Raw genomic sequence first — 23679 nt, forward strand, 5'->3', positions numbered from 1 at the left:
CATCTTGAATATGATGTTATAATGTGTCCTTCAAGAAACAGAGTCCATCTCTGCATTTGTGCTGCTACTGCTCATGTAACACCCTTCTGTGGATTGAAAATAGACAGTAGTGGATGATGGTCGGTAAACTCTCTCCCACAAAAGTACTGGCTGAATTGTTTGGCATAAGCCATATTGCTTGCCTATTCCTCATTTTCATATTGTAAATCTCAAAGCTACTACTGCAAAACTTTCAACATTATTGTATTTTTCATCAATAGCATGCAGATTAGTTCTCTTTTTGAAACTTCAACTTTGTTTTTTAGCTTTCTTTTCCCTGTGCAGTCCATTTATTTTTGTCTGCTTGACATACTCCTTGTATGTGTCCTACATCGTTGCATTTTCTGCAGGTTTTGTCCTTAAATCTTCATTGGTCTGGTGAATGTAAGCCCCTGCCAGAACAGTAATATAATTTGTTCTGCCAGGCTGGTTTTTGTTTAGACATTGCAATTTTGTCCTGACTTTAATTCCTGACTGCAACCCAATTGCATCTCTTTCTGCTGTTTCCATTGATACAGCAATTTCAACTGCTCTTTTAAATGTGAATTGTGCTTCAGTTAGGAGCCATTTTTAAAAGTTTTCTTGTAGGATTCCACAAATTAAACAATCCTTCAGTACATCATTAAGCCCATTTATTAAACTGGCAATGCTCAAACAATATAGTCAATTCAACATCTAAGCTGAAATGGACTTCTCTGCCTTTTAATTCAACTTATGAAACCTAAAGTATTATGGAATCAACAACTGTCTGCTTCTAAATGTTCCTACATTACTTTCACAATATCAGCAATACTTATTTTGTCTGCTTTTTTGGAGCAGTTAAACTTCTAAGCAAACAGAATGCCTTTCCACCAATTACACTTAGTAACACTGGCACTCATTTTGCATTGGCTGTTTCATTTGCTTCAATTCACTCAGTATGTAGCCAGAAATTTCTGCTTTTTCTTTTTTTATTTTCTATTATTAACACCTGCTACTCATTGTTCATGAGCCCATGAATTTTGTGCATTTTCTGCCTTTGGCTTTAATTTGATTGTCTCACTGTGCTTCCAAAGGGAAAAAAACATGCTGTGCTTTTCATGAATTCTCTCTCCCATTTGTGAAGAAGGTACATACTACACTTCAACAGGTAGAGAGTCATCTTGAGTTCATTTTTAAACTTTCTCATCCGTACAGTAACTCCAAAACATAACTGAAAGAAAAGCACAGAGCTGAAGATAACTCATGTACATTTCATTTTACTGTAGCGAAGCATGAACATATGACATAGTAACGTAATGACATATGCCATTCACATACTTTTACATATAACCAGTAATTAATTATGTAACCAAACAAAGAATGCTTAATCATGCAACATATTTACAAGATTATTCAAATATTACTGAAATATTAAATACACAACAGTCGCATCTGAAATTCTGCCAACAATAGCTGTGTCATCAGCAAACTTAAGGAGGGTGTTTGAGCTGTGCCTATCTTCACAGTCAGGGGTGTGTAAAAAGCAGAGTGGTGGGCTAAGCACACATCCTTGAGGTGCCCCAGTGTTGATTGTCAGAGAGGCAGAGGTGCTATTTCTGATCTGTGCAGCCTGTGGTCTCTTGGTGTGGAAGTCCGGGATCCAGTTGTAGAGGGCAGTACAGAGGCCTAGGTTGTGGAGCAAGTTGATTAGAAATGAGGGTATGATTGTGTTAAATGCTGAGCTGTAATTCATAACCAACAGAATAATGTAGGCATTACTATTGTCCAGGTGATCCAAGACCAAGTGAGAAGCCAGTGAGTTTGCATCTGCTGTAGGCTATTGTGGTGAGAGGCAAATTTTAGCTCATTTGATTCAATAGTATGCTTGATTTGTCATGTCACTCAATGACCACTTTATTAGCAGCACTTGTTCATTAAAGAAACTATCTAATCGGGTAATCATGTGACAATATTCCAATGCATAAAAGCATGCAGACATGGTGAAGAGGTTCAGTTGTTGTTCAGACCAAACGTCAGAATAGGGAGGAAATGTGATCTAAGTGACTTTGACTGTGGAATAATTGTTGGTGCCAGACGAGGTGGTTTATGAATCTCAAAACCTGCTGATCTCCTGGATGTTATGCACATCAATCTCTAGAACAGGAGTTTCCAATCCTTTTTTTACCATGGAGGAATACCATTAAGCAAGAGGTCTGCGAGCTGGAGGTTGGAAACACTTAGAGTTTACAAATAATTATGTAAAAACAAAAAAAAACCCTGTGGGCAAACATCTTATTAAGGAGAGAGGTCAGAGGAGAATGGCCAAACTAGTTCAAGTTTACAGGAAGGTGCCAATAACACAAATAACCGTTCATCACAACAGTGGTGTGCAGAAGAGCATCTCTGACAGAGAATAGAGTAGGGAGCTGATGATGCAGCCTTATTGGACACCAGAATACCTTCTGCATGCTCATTTGCCCTCTATATCAAGCCTGCCATTTCTAAAATCAACCTAATGAATCTTTGCTGTGTTCCATCTATGGTAAGTGCATCTAATTTTAGACAAGCAGAGTAGAATTGTACACAATGATCCACATGCAGTCTCCTCAGTGTTGATACAATTGCAAGAAGACTTCCTTAACATATTCAAATTCCCTTATAATAATAGCTAACATATCATTTGCCCTCTTCAAGATGTACAAAAAAGTTGGATGAACTCAGCAGGTTGGGCAGCATCCGTTGAAAGAAGCAGTCAACTTTTCGGGTCAAGACCCTTCATCAGGACAGGTCTCGACCCAAAACATTGACTGCTTCTTTCAACAGATGCTGCCCGACCTGCTGAGTTCATCCAGCTTTTTTGTACATCTTGATTTGACCACAGCATCTGCAATGTACTTTGTGTTTATCATTTGCCCTCTTGCTTGTTTGCTGCATTGTATGTTGGACAACATTGTCTTGTGTACAAACATACTGAAGTCCCTTGGGACATCAGTCCCACACAATTTCTCAACACTTAACAAATACACTGCTTTTCTCTTTTGTGTATGAAACAACCTGCCAGAACAAGTTTCAGAATTATGGAGTGGTTGTTCTCTTATGTTTGCAACAATTAGAAAAAGAAGTCTGCTCTACTAATTTTCAGATAATCGCAATATTACTCCAATATTTCACATTTCCACCCTGGGAAAATGTTTCTGATTATTTCTCGCATGTTTTTATTGTACATACATTATTTCTACTAGATTGCCCTTCAGTCTGTGATGTTTGAGAAAACAATCCAGGTTTGTCCAACCTCCCTGATAATTAGTACACTCCATCCTGCTGAATCTTCTCTGCACCTTCTCCAAATCCGTTATGTCCGTCTTGTAATGTCCTTCCAGAAATGCACAGAGTATTCCAAATGTGGCCTAACCAGTTAGACCGAGTAGGCAATGTGAATTCCCAGCTTTGATTCTCAATGCCTGGCCAATGAAATCAAGCATACTCTGCATTTCTTTACCACCCTTTCACTTGAACTTGCACACATTTCAGGTCATCTGCAAACTTACTCATCAGAATGCCAACATTTTCACCCATAATACTTCTATATAACAAACAACCAGAGGCCCCAGCATCGACTTTACTGACTTCTGTAAGTATCTTACTATTAGTTACAGACCTCCAGTAAGAATAACACCCCTCCACCCCTAACCTTTGTAATCTGCAATCAAGCTAGCCTTAACTGTAATTTGTTTTCAATCAAGGCCAGTCAGCTTCAGCAAATAAAGCTGTTCCTGTTTAAGTGTATGAGAGGTCAAGTAGAGAAAGTATAATGTCCAAAACAACATCAGTGTTTAGGGAGCACAATCAGAATCAGAAGACTTAGTGTGGTCTCTGGTGAGAGAAGGGCAGGACTGGAAATTCAAAGTTCTGGAGTAAAAAATCTTCAGGGTGATGGGGAAGAGGAAATATAAAGAAAGAGGTGGCATTGTAATACTGAAGTAACAAGGTGGGATTTTCCAGAAGATTCTTCATATGAGACCATATGGAACAAACTGGGAACAAAAAGAGTGCTTTGGTAATGACCTTTAAACAATTCAGAGTTTATAAGCTGGAGAACTATCCACCATGGATCAGAACTGAAGAAACCTCTTGGATGAGTAGCGAAACGTCTTCTAGACAACACAGCAAGTCCAGTTGCACTAATTTACTACTGCCTGAGATATGTGTAGTTGTAGTAACTACAACATATAAAAAACATAATTGCACTAATGAGAATGCAGAGGAGATACACCAAACGTATGCCTATGAATTGATACCAACAAGTATTTCAATTATGAAAAGAGACTGGGTGTACTAAGTTTATTTTCTTGGAGTGGAGGAGGCCAAGGGAAGACCAGATTGAGATAAATAAAACTTATGGCATATATAGTAGAAGTAAAGAGAATATTTCCCCCAAAACAGAGGTGTCAAAAACAAGAAGATTTTGGTTTAAGGTAAGGGGAAGAAGTTTAGAGCGGATCCGAAGAAGAAATTGTTTCATCCATTGGGAGAACCTAGAATGTATTAGCTGGATAGGTGGGAGAAATGGGTACATACATTCCCACACAAGTCAATAGATAAGCACATCAATTGCCAAAGCATAGAAAGCTACACTCCATATTCTTGCTAATGGAATTAGCATGGATGAGTAACTGAAGTTTGGAATGGACATGATAGATCAAAGGTCCTGTTTCTCTACTGTATGACTATACGACTCTGCCTCATAGAAGTGAAATGTATTTTTAATATAAAATCATACTCATCTCTCTCCCACGCTTACAAAGAATATCACCTACTCCTTCACTATATCATGACAATAAGTCAAACAAGCAAAATTAGGCCATTCAGCACACTGTGGCTGGTGTTTCCCTCTCAACCCAGTTCTCCTGCCCTCTTCTGTGATGCCTTTGATCCCCATTCTAATCAGGAGCCTATCAACTTCCACCGTAAATACACTGAATGATTTGGCCTTCACAGCCATCCATGGCAATGAATTCCAGAGATTTATCACCTCCAGCTGGAGAACTTCCTCATCTCTGCTTTAAAGGTACATCCTGCTATTCTGGTGCTGTGCCCTCTGGTGGCAGACTCTCCCACTTCTGGAAACATCCTTTCCATGTCCACTCAATCTAGCCCTTTCAATTAACTATGTTTCAGTGAGAACTCTCCTCATTCTTCTAAGCTCCGGTGAGTTCATGCCCAGAGCCATTAAATGCTCCTCATATGTTAACCCTTTCATTCTTAGGACAGTTTTTGTAAACCTCCTCTGAACCCTCTCCAATACCAGAACATTCTTTATTCGTACAGGTTCCAAAATTCTCACAATACTCCAAATGCGGACTAAGCAATGTCTTATAAATCCTTAACATTTTTACTTCTTTACTTTTATATCCTACTGCTCTCAAAAATAACGCTAACATTGCATTTGCCTTCTGTACTGCTGACTCAACCTGCAAGTTAACCTTTAGGAAATCCTGCACTTGGACTCCCTAGTCCCTTTGTACCTCCAAGATTTGAATTCACTCTCCATTTATAAAATATTCCATGTCTTTATTCCTTCTATCAAAGGTGTATGAACGCACACTTCCCTACATTGTATTCCATCTGCCACTTTTTGCCATTCTCCTAATCTACTCTTGGCCTTCTGCATACTCTCTGCTTTCTCAACACCACCTGACACTCTACCTATGTATCATCCACAAATCTGGTCAAAAAAAACCCATCAGTTCTGCCATCTAGATCATTAACATATAATGTGAAAAGTAGCAGAGCAAACACTGACCCCTACAGAACACCACTAGTCACTGGCAGCCAACCACAAAAGACCCCCTCTATTGCCACTTTTTGCCTTCTTCTACCAGTCAGCCAATCTGCTATCCATGCTAATATTAATCTTGTAAAACCATGGGTTCTTGCCTTGTTTAGCAGCCTCATATGTGGCACCTTGTCAAATGTTTTCAGAAAATCGAATTAACAACATCCACTGACTCTCCTTTTTCTCTCCTGCCTGTTATTTCTTCAAAGAACTCCAACAGAGCCGCAAGGTAATGTTGTAGTTCTATAAAACCCTGGTTAGACCACCCACTTGGAATATTGTATTCAGTTCTGGTCATCTCATTATAGAATAATGTAGAAGCTTACAAGAGGTACAGAGGAGAATTACCAGGATACTGCCAAGATTAGGGAACATACCTTATGAGCATACCTTAAGTGAGCTGAGGCTTTTCCTTGTGGAACAAAGGAGGGTGAGAGGCAACTTGATAGAAGTGTACAAGCTGATAAGAAGCATAGAACAAATGGATAGCCAGAGACTTTTCCCAGGGATAATCACTAGAAATGGCTAATACCTTGAGACATCATTTTAAGGTGTCAAAGTATAGGGGGGATTGTCAAAGATAAGTTTTTGACACAGAGAGTGGTGAGTGCATGGTGCTGGCATGATGGGAGAAGCAGACACATTAGGGGCATTTAAAATATCTTAAACAAGCACTAGATGATAGAGAAATTGAGGCTATGTAGGAGGGAAAGGTTAGATAGATCTTAGAGAAGGTTAAAAGGTTGGCACAACATCATGGGCCAAATGGCCTGTACTGTGTGTAGCATTCTATATTCCATTTTCAGGGAACATTTTTCAGGCAAGATTTCCTCTTGAAATCATGCTTAATTCAACCTATTTTATCATATGCCTCCAAGTATGCTGAAATTTTAATAATACTCTAACATCTCGCCAACCACTGAAGTCAGGCTACCCAGCATATAATTTCCTGTCTTTTCTCGCCCTCCCTTCTTAAAGAATGGAGTGACATTTGTGATTTTACAATCCTCCAGAACAATTTCAGAATCCAGTGATTTTTAGAAATCAATACCAATGCCTCCAAATCCTCTTCAGCTGTTTTTCACTTTACTTGTCAGGCACAGTTCCCTCATCCTACATTTAGCTGCTTTTTCTTCTTTAGTATGAACTAGTCCAGCATCTTCTGAAGTGCTCCCAGTAGCTCCATCCATTACTGCTCTACAGTCATCATTACTAGTGTTTCTTCCCAATCAACTTTGGCCAGCACCTCTCTCATACCTCTGTAGTTATCTGCACTCAACTGTAATACCAATACATCCAATTTTAGCTTCTCCCTGCCAAACTGCAGGGTGGATTCTATCAAATTATGATCATTGCCTCCTAAGGGTTCTGTTACCTTAAACTCCCTGATCAGATCTGGTTCATTACATGACACCCAATGCAGAATTGCCTTTCCCTAGTGAGCTCAACCACCAGCTGCTCTAAAAAGCCACCTTGTGGGAATTCTACAAATTCTTTTGTAGAATAGGGGATTTTCCCAGTATTCCTGCATATTCAAAGCCCCCACTGTAACTTCACCCTTTTTACATTCCTTATCCATCTCCCACTGTAAATTGTATACCACATACTGGCTACAGTTCGGGGGCCTGTATATAATTCCCATTAGGGTCCTTTTTTATATTTGTAGTTTCTTAACCCTACCCACAATTGTTCTATATTTTCTGGTCCTTTGTCACTTAATGATTTGATGTCATTTTTTTTACCAACAAAGCCATTCACCCTCTCTCCCCACCTGCCTGTCCTTTGGATACAATGTGTATCCATGTATGTTAAGCTCCCACCTATGATCTTCTTTCAAACATATCTCTGTGATACCCATAATGTCTTTTACTTTACCTACCTTGTAACTACAAAATCATCTATTTTATTTTGTATACTGTGTGCCTTCAGATATACACCTGTGTGCTGCCTTTATGGCAGTTATTTAGTTTATAATATTTTCGCTTAGTAATTTGTTAGCATTTTTTAGTTAAAGTTAGGATTGTTTAAGTAAATTCATTTGTCTGTAATATATCGCGGCTGCGATGACATCACATCCGGTTTCACCGCGTCTTGTGGGAAAATACCGGTTTGGGATAAACGCAAGGGTGGGGGTCACTCACATGTGGCGCCACAGCGCGAGCAGTTTGTTCTCTACGCACCAAAGACACAGTGAAAGCAACGCTTTTTCACCATACGTTAATGTGAAGAGTGAACAGTAAATGGTTAATCTTACTGCGACCTTGTTTTCATTGACTCCGGTTTAACTCGACGTTTAATTCGGGTTCGTTACACCCGAGTGAGAACGTTACAACCTGTATTCACTCCCTCTCTTATGGACAGAATTATGGAATTTCGAATGCAGTCCTTCAGTGCCATGGAATATATGATTGACGAGGACTGAGGCAATGACTTTCCCTGTGGCAGACAACAAAGGGATGCCCTCTGTGGCGACCACAATCAGACTTCTTGTGTAATCTTCTTGCATTGGTCATGATTACAGCATTTCTGGAGGTAACCAAGTATATCCTTCACCTCCCAAATATGGACAATAAGGTTATAATTTGTGATGGAAGCTCTTCATTGTCAAGTTTTAGAATTCTAGAACAGGAATACAGGAACATGCATAGTCTATACAACTCTTCAACTATTCCTCTATTATTTAGATATGCAAAGCTCTATAGCTTAATAATATCTGTCCAATTCGGAACTGGCTCCCCAAACCCCTCTTTCAAAACCTACAAGATTATACTTAGAAATATATTTCTAGTATTAGTGGGTTATGTCTCTGAAAAACCTCAGTCATTCTCTGCCTCATCCCGATGATCACCATGTCACACACAATACCTTTGACTCTGTTAGCAGTTCACAGCCCAAGTTTCTGTATCCCAGACAGAAATTCTCTGCTCTCCCCCACGGTTACTCAAATAATCCTCTTTTCTCACTTCCCTGAAGACAGGTGCTTGTGTTGTTCTGTCTCCTCCTCCTCTCTCTAATTCATGTCACCTTGTGGAAAGGAGCTTCCAGCTGCCAAGTCCAATCATGAGACCCATCTTTCAATTAAATAGAGATTATCCTTGGCATCTGAATCACAAAGTGTCCAAAAATTAGCAGCATTAGCAGACTGTAAGTCAAAGACACGGACACAGGAGATACCACCGTTTATCATTCTGCATAGCATTCAGCATCCCTTCGCCCAATTTTTTTAATTCTTATTTATTGATACAGCACAGCATAGGCTCTTTCAGCCAAACAAGCCACGCCACCCAGCAATCCACTTATTTAACCCTAGCCTAATCGCAGGACAATGTACAATTACCAAATTAACAGGACTAACCAATCAGAAATAAGAGAAATCCGCAAGTGCTGGAAATACAAGCGACACAAGAAATGCTGGAGGAACTCAGCAGGCCAGGCAGCAGGTATGGAAAAGAGTAAACAGTCAACGTTTCATGCTGAGACCCTTCATTAGTCTTGATTAAGGGTCTCAGCCCAGAACATCGACTGTTTACTCTTTTCTGGCCTGCCAAGTTCATCCAACCTTTTGTGTGAGTAACCTACTAACCAATACATCTTTGGACTGTGGGAGGAAACTGGAGCACCCAGAGGAAACCCATACACACATAGGAAGAACATACAAAGTTTCCTCCTTAGGACACCAGAATTGAACTCCAAAACTCGATGCTCCAAGCTGTAACAGCGTTGAGCTAACCGCTACACTAGAGTGGCACCCTGCTATCAGAACACACAGATTACCATCCAAATCCAATGAAATTTTGCAGCCTTTAATGAACCATCTGTTCTAGGTACAAAATGACAGAATTGCATTATTTCTTTTTAAAACCCATCTCCACACTCCCAATCTCTCTCTCTCTTTCCTGTCCTCATAGAGTCATAGAGTCATGGATTTAAGCAACAACTTCACACTGACCACAGTGCCCATCCAGCTAGTCCCAATTTTCTGCGTTCAGCGCATATCCCTCTAAGCCCCAACACTCCATGTGATTATCCAAGTGCTTTGTAAATTATACTATTACACCTGCCTCAAACACTTCTACTGGCAGCTTTTTCCATATACTCGCCGCCCTTTGTGTGAAAATGTTATCCCTTAGGTCCCTTTTAAGTGCTTTACCTCTAACCATTTAATTTCTCGCACCATTCCCTGTAAACTCTCGAGATTGTTGTGGATAAAAATCCCAGGGTATCAGCAATTTCCGAGATACTCAAACCACCCTGTCTGGCACAAACTGATTGTCAAAGTAACTTAGGTCACATTTCTTCACCATTCTATTGTTTGGTTTGAACAACAACTGAACCTCTCGACCATGTCTGCATACTTTTACATAATAAGTTGCTGCCACATGATTGGCTGATTAGATATTTGCATTAAAGAGCAGGTGTACAACTATACTTAATAAAGTAACCACTGAATATATGTTACGTGGTTTTGCTTTGTAGGAGGTGATTGCATTCAAGCCCTGCCACAGCTGTCAAGCATCCTTCTGTGATCCCAATCTGGTTCAGAATTGCCACCTTGCATGTGAGATGGCTTTCTGGAGGTCATGCCTGAATGCCTTGTACTTTCTTTCATTGCCAACCATGAATGCCACTGATCTAGCTTTCAGCAATTTGCTGATCTCTTTGTTCATTCAGGACTTCTGGCTGGGAAGATTTTATGGGACACACTCATCCACAAGCGCCTTTATAAAGTCTGTCACAACCGTAGTGTATTCACCCAAGTTCTCTGAAGGAGGTCAAGGAGTGGCAAATGGATTTCAATGCATGTAAGTGTGAGATGGTGCATTTTGGGAAGTTAAACATATAGATTTTATATTGTGAATGATAGGGCAATAAGGAGTACAATAAGATAGAGGGAGTTAGGGGTACAGGTGCATAACTTTTTGAAAATGCCATTCTGCACCTAATAAAGTGGCCATTGAGTGTATATAACCCTGCTCAAATTGTTGTCTTTTAAACACGCTTGATGGTCTCCTTCCTCCTGCTTACAAGTCCCCAATACCAGCTGTCTACGGTTCTCCAGCATAAATTTCTCTCAGATTACAATTTCTCTCCTCTGGATTCAATTTCTCCTTTGAATTATGTCCACTCTCCCTGACAACAATTCTCCACACATCCATAATCTCTCTGTTGCCAGATGCTGCCTTCTCCTCACCCTTTGTTAAGTTCCCAAATATGATCTCACACCAACCTTCAACCTATGGCCACAATGTATCATCCTGACCAGGATATTCATAATCTTAATCATAAAAACCTGCTTACTATATTGCCCTCTCTTCTTTTCAGTCTCTTTGCTCAGTGATCCATGCTCCAAAGGTCTCTCAGGTGATAGGCATCTTGCTTTTAAGGATACCTGGATAAAAGTTTTAAAATACTTACAGCGGGTATTTTCTGCAGGTTATGCAGAAAATATCAGCCTGCCATTTTCCCACCTGTAGTTTCTCCCCATTTCACTCTTCAGCACTGTGAAATTTCCCATGAAGCCACTCATTACTGTCTAATATACTGAAACTCCCTGTACGCTAGGAGAAACAAAGAAAATAAAATCCTGCAAGCAATGTTCGCAAAAGTAAATCCTTTTTCCTCATTTCTCAATGTTCCAGAGACAAGCTGCTTCTATACTTGTATGATGATTGATACTGTAGTCAAGAATTTCCAACCCATTATCTCTCTGATACACTTTCTAAAAATACTTCAAATAATTAACATTTTAAATTGTCAATCATAAACTTAAGAAATTCTGCACTTGCTGGAAATTCAAAGCAACATAGACAAAAGCAGTCAATGGTACGTTATTCATAGAACAATTTGCAGAGCCAGACAGCATCCTTAATATATTTGTTAAGGCAGTGCTATCTAAAACTTTCCTTATCAAAACTTTATTCCAACCTGAACCAGCAATTAGTCATCTCAACTTATTGTTAGAAAGATGAAAGTATAAAAGGAACCATTATTGTTCAAGCAACAATATCGCACATCTTGCTCTTGATATATTTCTGGTCAACTATGTTATAATTTCAATACAATTTTCTCAAAATTATGGATATACAAAAAGACACATTCTTGTATATACACTGGATTCCAGTTCACTGGGCCATCAGTTAATCGGGGCAGCCATTTATTTGGGGCAATGCTCTAGGAACAAAAACTAATCAAGAAAATTGCTGAGGTTCCTTTTGTTTATTTGGGACACTATGTCATTTAGTTGGGCCAGAAGACTGTTGCTGAACAGGTGCTAACTAATGTCATTCATGCACACTTGTGTGGCAGTTAGATGCCACACTGTGCTGAGAGTGAATAGTTATTTAAATATCGGCGGATGAGTGTGTTTATGTTCAAAAAGCAGCAGTTTTTGCCACTGATAGTTGGTGAGAAATAAGCAGTAAGATAATTCCAAACTGTTTTGCTCACTGTGCTTTCAACCATTCTAACTTGGAGATGCTAGAAATGGAAAGTGAGTGAAAATGAAACAATTTCTCTACTTCAGGTTAAGAACTATGAAGAATTTCGAGGTGCACTGAGATCCTGCTTAACACAGAGGGCGTGTTCCTTGGAGGTGGAGCTCTATGCAAATCAGCACTATGCGAGGTCAATATAACTTTATGTAAAAGGACGTGTTCATGATTTTTAAAAAATCAAACCCAAGGTAAGGTATATGGTATTTTATGTATAGACAGTAATTTGTGGAGTTACAAACACGCAAATAGGCCTAACCTGTACATCAGTGGAGCAGCAACACATGGTAGCAACGGTGGGGGGAAGCGGGTGGTGGATACGTCCTGGAGAAGGGACCAGGCTGTGGGTCTTCCTCTAACTTTAGCTTCTTCTTCAAGTAAGCGTCGAGATTTGACTGTCTTTTCTTAAGTTTCCTCTCATGAAGCAGTTCTCGGTAGCAGAAAATCATGTGGAGAACACTTCCCTTCGCCTTATTGCTTCGCTCCCAGTCAGGGTCATTATCGATGAACTGGTCCATGATTTGTGCGATCGTGGTGATGCCAGTGCTGAGGAATTTTGTGGTGAGGTTTCTTGCTAGTGTTTCCGCTTCTCCATCCGTGTCCTCAGATCCACCCAGGGTGCGTTGCTCTGCCAATCCTCCAAGCTCTTTGTTATTAAGGCTCTCACCATGAGAATGCAGTAACTCTTCAACATTGCCATTGTTAACATCCTCTCATCCTGCTTCATTGGCCATTTCATTGATGTTTTGGATGAGTGGTTCCACCTGAAATCCTAGGATGTCATTGCGTACTCCTGGTCATAGCTTCTTCCACACTCCATTCATGTATTTTGAAGTTACTTTATCCCAGGCTGCTCTGATATTGCCCATGGTGTTTCAGAGTGATGCACAGTCATAGGCTTTAACTTATCCTCATCTTTAGCATTGCCTCCTAGCAAGAGAATTAACCAGTCTTTTGCAGCCTTGAACCCGGATGCATGTTTCCCTTCTCGGGAGATGAAATTATGAGAAGACGTTCTTCTTTCTTTACCAAAATAGGCCCTTTTCATCCACATTGAAGACAAGCTCAGCAGAGTAATTGTCCTTTTCGATATGGCCTTCAGTGTTACAGGAAAATCCTGGGCTGCCTTGCTGTCTGCACTCATACACTGTCTGTACACTATGGTGGTTACTCCGCTGTCTAAATCTATCAAACCGACCTCTGCTGGCTGTGAATGTTACCGATGTATCTTGTGGAATATGATTTATGATGCTTCTTGCCTTGTCCATTATTATCAGCTGGCTTAGAGGGCATGTTTTGTTGTGTTTGGTCACAACACCAACAAAATTTAGTCTTTTTTCCATTTTACAAGTAAATGGCTCCTTGAATGAGACACCTTCATTGATGATAACTTTGAGGTCGTCATTGCAGAAGCTTTTATCTTGTCTGCATTTTTTAATAATTGTTCTGATCGTCGATGGAGCCAATTTCAAAGAGGTGCCAACATCAACATCACCAGCTTCAAACACCGTATCACTTGCAGTTTCACATCCATGCTAGACATCTTACATGTACTACCCTCACTGGAAGTTGCAGGGGGTTTTGCAGACAACATGGGTGAAAAAATGGAACAAATTGGTGAGGGAGCAAGAGCGTTCACTCACATGGGGGAGGCAGAGCATGAACTAATATGTGATTGGCTGTGAGTGACTCACAGCGTATGTAGAGCAGTCTCACTGGCTGATTGAATGTTCACTGTAACGGTGGGCACTCTTGAGAAGCTTTAAGTGTTGTTTAGAATGTAAATTTGTAATTTTTAAAAAATTCAATAAAGAATTGAATAACCGTGTTGTAACAAATCAGCACTATGTGGGTAGCAATACACAGGGTCTGAGTGTAGCATCTTGAATGTTGTAATGAAAATGAAGATTTGGAGGATCCAAATGTCAGTAGTTGTGGTAAACTATGTATACCTGTCTGGACATGCCCCCTCTGCTGACTGCCCTGGTGGCTCCTCCCACAGACCCCTGTATAAAGGCGATTGGAGGCACTGCTCCCCCCTCAGTCTCTGAGATGCTGTGTTCCGTTTTGCTGCTAATAAAAGCCTATCGCTCGCCTCCCGTCTCCGAGAGTTATTGATGGTGCATCAGTAGTGGTACATTATCTACACTAGATGTCTGGATGGACTTGTTCATTGTGTACATTGGATGAATTCCACCATCGATAACTATCAGGAACTACTACACAGTTTTATAGTACAGTAGTACTATTGGTAGTGTTCTAATTTGTTTTGTATTTTGTTTAAATACATAATGTGCTACTCAGTTAAATGGTTATTTGTATTTTTTCTATCTATTTGTATTTTTGATACATTTTTAACTATTTTCATGAAATTTCGACTAGTTGGACAGCCACTTAATTGGGCCAAAATATGCTGGTCTTGGTGGTTCCCCGTTAACCACAATCCACTGTATTTATACTTATTATACTTTCTAAATTCAATTAGCTGCCAAAAAACATAATTAGTAAAAGGTTATTTTTAATCTTATAATGTGATTTTCAGTCATTTAAAATCAGTTACATGTGATGATCTGACACCTTCCATATTAAAAAAGGTCCATGCACTTGTAGAAAGAGACCATTTATAGTGGTACTATTGAAAATGCATCATGTTAATATTAATCATAGCAAAGGATTCTTTTGTAAGCACAAACCGTCTTTAAAATTATGTTCTAAGAAGCTGTTTGTTTGCTCTGGCTCATGGCAGGTTTTGTGTTTTTGAGGATAAGCAGGGAAATTTGATTAGAATAACAAGACAACTCTTTTCAAAACTAGACTCAAAAGAAGTCCAAACTGGGGCAAGTGATTACATCCAAAGCGAAAGTTATGGGCTAAGTCTTTACTTCTCCAGGAAACCACAAATCATCACAAATAATCAGTGAAAAAGCATGAGGTATCCTGTAGTTGAAGACTAATTGCTAAAATGCATTACTAATTAAATCTATTAACAAGAACACAAATGTAGTTATCAGATCATCAGTACTGTAAGAAAATATTGTGTTGAGGGTTTGTGGGATGAAGAGGGAGCAGTAATAAATCCTTAATCATAATAAATTTGGCTGCTTTGATGGATCAATTGATCTTTTCTTGACTGCTAATTTAATATGTTACTATTTGCAGTCAGAGTAGATAAATATTTCCACTTGGTGTTTTGTGATATGGGCTAAGTTACTCTAGAGTGCACAAAGAAACAGAATGTAAACAAAGGTGATCTAGAACTTGGAAAGACGGTAATAGAAGTTGACAACACTAATTTGAAACAAATTCATTCTTGCAGTTGCAGCCAAACCAAGATATTGTCCATCACCCCAAGGCAAGTGATTTAGTTTTTTGGCAGAGCACTGAACTGAAAATAACCTCAACTCTTAAATTAAAAGAGCCATTTAAATACCTCTAGAAGCTTGTTTTCCAAGCAATCAAAAGTACAGATTTAAAATACTGACAATTCACAATCTAAAACAAGAGAAAATCTGCAGATGTTGGAAATCTGAGCCCCACACACAAAATGCTGGAGGAACTCAGCAGGCCAGGCAGCGTCTATGGAGAAAAGTACAGTTGACATTTCGAACTGAAACCCTTTGGCAATACTGGAGAAAAAAAGACGAGAAATAGATTTAAAAGGTGGGGGAGGGGAGGGAGAACCACCAGGTGACAGGTGAAACGGGGAGAGGGAGGGGTGAAGTAAAGAGCTGGGAAGCTGATTGATGAGGTGAGGTGAGAGAGGGAAAAGGGAATGGAACATGGGCGGGGGGGGGGGGAGTTGAGGGGCATTACCCAAAGTTCAAGAAATCGGTGTTCATGCCATCAGATTGGAGGCTACCCAAACGGAATATAAGGTTTTGTTCCTCCAACCTAAATGTGACCTCATCACGACAGTGGAGGAGGCCATGGATGGACCATATCGGAATGGGAATGGGAACTACAATTAAAATGGGAGGCCACTGATAGATCTTGCTTGCTCTGGCGGACGGAGTGTAGATGCTCAGCGAAGCAGTCTCCCAATCTATGTTGAGTCTCACCAATGTACAGGAGGGCACACCAGGAGCACCGAACACAGTAAATGACCCCAACAGACTCACAGGTGAAGTGTCGCCTCACCTAGAAGGACTGTTTTGGACCCTGGACTGTAGTGACGGAGGAGGGGTAGGGGCAGGTGTAGCACTTGTTCCACTTGCAAGGATAAGTGCCAGGAAGGAGATCAGTAGGGAGAGACAAATGGACAAGGGAGTAGTGTAGGGAGCACGACTCCCTACAATTCACCACCTAAGATATTATTAGATCAAATTGTGATCCACTCCATGAGAGAATTGTTTTCATACATGAATCAACAAACATTCAGCTGGAGAACCCAGCAGGTCAAGCAGGATCTGTGGGGTGGGGCGGGGGATAGAAGGAGGCAGACTAAGGACGGAGGACGATGAAAATGGGAAGATAGTGAGGAGGGTAAAGGTGGAAACAGCTGCTGGAGGATAATTAGTGGAAATGGAAAATGCTGGCACACCTGGAATTGATCATTTAGGAAGGTGATAATGGGAACTATTGGGGAAGATGTAATAGGCAGAAGGAACCAAAAGCTGGGGGATAGTGGTGGATACCTATAGTAGGTAAATAGACCAGAAGGATAAGGAGAAGGAAACTGGGGAAGGGGTGCTGGAGTGGTTGAATGGGGAGAGCAGGTTAAAAAGTGTGGGACCAGGAGGAGATTCAACGAGTACGTGGAGAGACAGAATGCGATTAGGAGGAGTTGGTATGGCTTTGTGCATTGAAAACCCTGGGTCTTTGAGAAATTTTGAAGAGGTAACCAAAGATGCAGATGAAGGTTGGGCAGTTTCTGTTGTCTATTTGGATTTTAGCAAGGTCTTCAATAAGATCCCAGGAAGTTTCTACAGAATCCAGGAAGAGTTAGTTAAGTGAATTCAAAATGGCCTTTGAGTGAGGAAGCAGAGGGTGGTGGTTGGAGTTTGTTTCTTTGGAAGAAGGACAGTGTCTAGTGGTGTGAAGCAGGAGTTAGTGTTGGGACTTCTGTTATTCGTTTTTTAGAAAATGATTTGGAAGCAAGTGTATAAGGTTTGATCAGTAAGCTTGCGGATGACATGAAATTAGGGGTTGAAGAAGATTATTGCCGATTATAGTGGGAAGCTTCACCAGTTCAAAATTCAGATTAAATTTATTATCAAAATGATCATATGTCACCATGCCACCTGAGATTCAGTTTCTTCCTGGCATTCACAGTAGGTACAAGGAAATACAATAGAATCAGTGAAAAACCACACACAAAGACTGACAAGCGACAAATATGTGAAAGACAAACTGCAAATACAATAAATAATTCTGATAACGTGAGTTGTAAAGTCGCTGAAATTTGTGGAATCAGTTTAGTATTGAGATGAGTGAAGTTATCCGCTTTGGTTCAGGAGCCTGATGGATAGATAGATAGATAGATACTTTATTCATCCCCATGGGGAAATTCAACTTTTTTCCAATGTCCCATACACTTGTTGTAGCAAAACTAATTACATACAATACTTAACTCAGTAAAAAATATGATATGCATGTAAATCACCATCTCAAAAAGCATTAATAATAGCTTTAAAAAGTTCTTAAGTCCTGGCGGTAGAATTGTAAAGCCTAATGGCATTGGGGAGTATTGACCTCTTCATCCTGTCTGAGGAGCATTGCATCGATAGTAACCTGTCGCTGAAACTGCTTCTCTGTTGAAGAGTTGAACTATTACTGAACCTAATAGTGTGGGACCTAAAGCTCCTGTACTTCCTTCTTGTTGTCAGCAGTGGGAAGAGAGCTTGGCCTACTTTTTCCTGTGATGGTCTAGGCTGGATCAACCACTTTTAGCAGGTTTTTCCTTTCTTGGGCATTGATGTTTCCATACCAGGCCAATATAGTCGGTCAGGATACTCTCTACTGCGATAACACCAGTCAAGATATTTTCCACTGTGATAAAGCCAGTCAGGGTACTTCTATAGAAGTTTGTCAAAGATTTTGACGACATGACAAATCTGCGCAAACCTCTAAGGAAGTAGAGATGCTGCTATGCCTTCTTTGTAATAGCACTTACGTGCTGGTCCTAGAACAGATCCAAGAAATTTAAAGTTACTGACCTTCAACACCTCTGAACCCCTAATGAGGATTGGCTCATGAATCTCCTGTAGTCAATAATAAATTCTTTGGTTTTGCTAATGTTGAGAGAGAGGTTGTTTGCAGCACCATTCTATCTTATTTTGAATCTCCCTCCTATATGCTGATTCATCACCTTTCAATATGGCCAACAACAGTGGTATCCCCTGCAAACTTAAATATGGTATTGGAGCAGTACTTAGCCTCACGTCATAAACATAAAGTGAGTAGAGCAGGGGGCTGACACACAGTCTTGTAGTGCACCTGTACTGATGGTGACTGTGGAGGGGATATTGTTGCCAGTCCAAACTGACTGGTATCTGCAAGTGAGGAAATCAAGGATCCAGTTGCAGAAAGAGGTATTGAAGTCTTGGTCTTGGACCTTTTTGATTAGTTTCAAGGGCATGACAGCATTGAATGTTGTGCTGCATTCAATGAGGAGCATCCTGATGTTTGCACCTTCACTGTCCAGATGGTTCAGAGCTGGATGAAGAGCCAATGAAATGTCATCTGCTGTTGACCTGTTGTGACTGTAGGGAAATTGGAATGGATTCAAGTCACTCCTTAAGCAGGAGTTGAAATGCTACTGGACGAAACTCATTGAGGCAGGTTACTATGTTCTTCTTGGGCAACCGAATGATTGAATCTTGCTTATAAAGGGTGTGCACCTCAGACTGCTGAAGCGAGTGAGTTAAGCTGTTAGTAAACACTCCAGCTAGTTGGTCAGTGCAGGTCTTCAGTACTCAGCCTGGTACACCATCTGGACAGATGCTTTCTGTGGGTTCACTCTCCTGAAGGATGCTCTCACATTGGCCTCAGAGACTGAAATCACAGGGTCGTCAGGGACTGTGCGAGTTCATAAAGGAGCCCCCATGTTCTGTCAGTCAAAGCATAAATGGGATTAAGCTCCTCTGCGAGAGAAACTTTGTTGTTAAATACACTCTGTAGTCACTTTATTAGGTAACTCCTGAGTGTATTATCCTTATGGATCTAGTCCTTTCAATGTTCCTTTAGACAGTAGGTTTTCAAAGGCCTGGCAACTCAAGCAGAAACAAAGAAAACTGAAAGCTTGTTAAAACAAGGGCATTCAGTTAGATGACCTGGCTATTTTCACTACTTTTCAGCTGCTAGAGCCTGGCCAGCTTTGCTTATAAATAGCAACACTGAAACACGGAAAATGCTTTTACTTACAGTTCTATGTCATTGAGAATGAATTGGTTATCTGCACTTCCTCTGTGATCAGGTCAGGTAGGGTGTTAAATCTTTCAAATCTTGTCAAAAGCAATCGCAACCATTCCTGGGAGGTAAAATTGAACAAAATGTCAAAATGAATAAAACCATAAAATGAATTGAACACTGCACTGAATATGCTTGAATCAACTCATTTGTAAATAGAGTGAAACACCATTTATTCATTTTCTGTATCTAATCTAATTATGGCAATTATATACAGTATGCTTAGATTTAAAGATAAGATGTATGAAATATTTATTTATTAATCCTATTCTGATATACTGAAAGCACAGTGCCTTTTAAAGGCATTCAGGCAAGTAATATTGGCTACTGCTCATAACTGTCATGCTGGTTCCGGAATGGCAATTAGTTACACTAGTTGAATTAAGGCCTGTAAGTTAGAACCAGCAAAATGTAGGCCATAGGGACAGATTTACACTTTCAAAATAACCCAGGGGAAAATTGCACAGTGTTTGACACTGTTTGAAATGAATACACTAAATTATTAGTCCTCTGATTTTTGGCCCCGCACACAAACACACCATTTGATCTACTTTGCTGAACTTGTTATTTTAAAAGAAATATAATGCAAACCAAGTCCAAAAATTACAAGTCACTTGGTAACAGATAATTACACTGGTCCTTCAATCTGTAGGTTGATCTTTCTGTAACCTAAAGCCATAATTAAATACAGATCTGGCAAAATGCAATATAAACAGGGGCTTTTATACATCTTTCAGAATGACTCAATGTGCTTTGCAGCCAATGAAATACTTTAGAAAGCAGTCATGGTTGAAATGGGAATAAAGACAACCAATTTGCCACAGCAACTGTGGGACCTAGGTGAACAAGTACATGCTTCCCTAAAAGTGGTATCACAGGTAGACAGGGCGGTGAAAAAAGTTTGGGTCATGAAAGCCTTCATCAGTCAAGGCACTAAGTACAGAAGCTGGATGCTATGTTGCAGTTGTATGTTGTTAATAATGCTGCATTTGGAATGTTGTGTTCAGTTTTGGCTATCAAAATGGACAGAGTAAAGAGGTTGTCAGGACTCAAGGGCCTGAGTTACACAGAGACTGAGAAGTCTGGAGCTTTTTTAATTGGAACATAGGAGAATGAGGGGTGATATTGTAGAGGAATACAAAATCATAAGGGGCAGGGATAGGGGGAATGCATACAAGCTTTTTACCAGAGTTGGAGAATCAAGAAATAGAAGTTATAAGTTTAGTGTGCGAGGAGAGATGGCTGATAGGTAGCAAAGGGGTAACATTTTCAATTAGATGTTGGTCCATTTCTAGAATAGGCTGCCAAAGGAAGTAGTTGAGGCAGATATGATATAACGACAACATTTAAATGACTTTGGATAGACATGTGGATAGGAAAGAATAGGAAAGTTTAGAGGAACATGAACTAAACATAGACAAATGAAACTAGCTTAGATGGGAATGTTCGTTGGCATGAACCACTTGGGCCAAAGGACATGATTCAGTGGTGTATGATTATATGACTCTGCCAGAAACAGAAATGTGATTTTGTTATAGTAATATTGATTGATCAATAGATACTGGATGAAACCCAAACAATAATTCCTATGTTATTATTTAAAACAGTGCCTTGGGATCTTTTGATCACCTGAGAAAGCCAAGAGATCTTCAAGTTAAACTTTCATCGAAAAGGCAACATTTACTAATCCATCACTCCTATTTTGAGATAATCCAGAACTCACCAGGAAACCAAAATCTTTGCATTCAGAGGAGATTGCACTACTTATTGAGCTATTTCCAATACAAAAGTATTTTCCATTAGAGTAGTAATTAAAATTGGGAGCCATAGTAGCATAGCAGTTAGCATGATGCTAACTTGGGGCACTGGAGTTCAGAGTTCAATTCCGATGTCAGCTGTAAGGAGTTTGTACATCCTCCCCATGAATGTGTTCCAGTTTCTTCCCACAGTCTAAGTCATACCAGTTGGTAGGTTAATTGGTTATTGCAAATTGTCCTGTGATTAGACAAGGGTTAAAATTAGTGTGGTGCTGGAAGCGTAGCTCAAAAGGCTGGAGGGACCTATTTTGCACTGTATCTCTAGATAAAACAAATGAAATGAAGTGAAGTGTCCGTATCGATCATTAATGACAAGGAAACCTGGTCTTAAAATCTGTGAAGCACAGAGCAGTGGAAGATGAGCAAATAACTAAACTAACAAACTAACAAATAACTGAACTAACAATACTGTCCCTTAAATAGATGCAATGCTGGCAATTTTAAGCTGATATTTTGAGTGTATTTAAAAGAGCATCGATATAATTTCTCCTAATTAATCAAATTAATTTTAAACATTTGTCCGTAACCAATTTAAGCATACTTGCAGTGATTTGTGCCACTGAGTTAAATGGTGGAGAACTTGAAGATTCACATTTCTTCTTGTCCTTTTTGCTAAGAATACATTATAAGAAAAAAGGTTTTGTATTCTTATTGTAACTTTCATGAATTTTGGAAACCAGGGAACTTGAAAGAACATCATAGCCCTTCTTCATTTGGGATTTTTCATGTCTATCCAAGAACACACTCTGACAGCCACCACCAGCAGTGAATTATTCTCTCTGTAATGGACCAGGGGTGGTCATACATATAATCCTCTGAGATACTGGAACCCACAATCATAGTACATAAAAATGTCACATACAATTATCTTTTCTTGATCTCATTGCATTTTAGCATCATGCATTTTGTTCCCATTGTATCTTAGTCAAAATGAACCATTTCTCTTGGTACATCAGCTTAACATCAGATCCTTGCCAATTTAATGTTCACTTGTGAAGAGCATAGATGGAGCAAGTAGTGAGAAACTTCACCCCAACAGAGATGAATACATCTGAAGTACATAGGGTTGAAGAAAAGGGAAGAAAAACTAGAAGGTTTTATGGAACAAAATGTTCACCTGGAGGCTGAATGAGGCTGAATGCCCATGGGAAAAGTACCCACATAACATTTAAGAATGGGGTGGCACAATAGCATAGTGGTTAGCACAACACTTTACAGTACAAGCGATCTGTGTTCAATTCCCGTCATTGTCCATAAGGAGTCTGTACGTTCTTCCCATGACAGCGGGGTTTTCCTCTGGGTGCTCCGGTTTCCCCTCACAGACCAAAGATGTACCGGTTGGTAGTTTAATTGGTCATTGTAAATTGTTTCGTAATTAAGCTTGGGTTAAATCGAGGGTTGCCGGGCATTGCAGCTCAAAGGGCCAGAGGGCTTATTCCACACTGTATCTCAATAAATAAAATAAAGAAGAATGATTTAGATAATTTAGATGATTCAGGAGTTCAAGAAAATGGATCATTAAAGATAGGTATTTGATAGGTGGCATGGTCACTGTGGGTTGAAGAGACTATTATTGTACTCAGTGACTATGATATGACAAGTGGCTGTCCTTGACATGATTGAAATTCTTTGTTCATTATGTGTGAAAATTCCTGAGATAAAGGCATTAGGAAAGAAACTCTGGCTGCCTTTCTTTCTCCAGGCCAGATGATTCTTTAAGGCTTTTCCTTCTCTGCCAGAGAATCCTTCTTCTTATACAAAGTTCAAGAAGCAGCAGAAAATCTGAAAGACATTACTGCTGTTAATCAAACTTTAATCCTTTATCCCAGCCCTCTTCAAAGCAGCTTCTCCTAGAGACCAGATGGTACTTGAACTGTCTCCATCAGTATTTTATCCCATCATCCTCATTCAGGCAGAGATGTGTTAAAATTTGCAAAATATATTTTGTTGATCTCAAAACAAATACAAGAGTAATGGCAGATTTATATTGCTTGTTAGTGTTCTCATTTATCCACTGATGGGAGAACCAATTAGCTCATTGCAAGTTAGACCAGAAATCTTTCCAAATTCATAAACTAAAATAAACCTGAAAAATATCCAGTCCACTCCTGTCTTTGGACAGATTTTT

The 23679-nt window shown here is 39.8% G+C and overlaps 1 long non-coding RNA gene across 1 annotated transcript in view; it reads right to left on the reverse strand.

Moving 5' to 3' along the window:
- Nucleotides 1–1542: 1542 nt before the first annotated feature.
- LOC140731454 (uncharacterized) overlaps nucleotides 1543–23679 on the reverse strand; it is a 31815-nt gene continuing 9678 nt past the window's right edge. The window contains exons 2-3 of the long non-coding RNA XR_012099837.1: nucleotides 19690–19795; nucleotides 1543–1686 (exon numbers count right to left, since the gene is read on the reverse strand). This is a non-coding gene — a long non-coding RNA (uncharacterized lncRNA). The remainder of the gene's footprint in view (nucleotides 1687–19689; nucleotides 19796–23679) is intronic.

This window comes from Hemitrygon akajei, chromosome 8 (genome assembly GCF_048418815.1).
Source record: "Hemitrygon akajei chromosome 8, sHemAka1.3, whole genome shotgun sequence".
Classification (NCBI taxonomy): Eukaryota; Metazoa; Chordata; class Chondrichthyes; order Myliobatiformes; family Dasyatidae; genus Hemitrygon; species Hemitrygon akajei.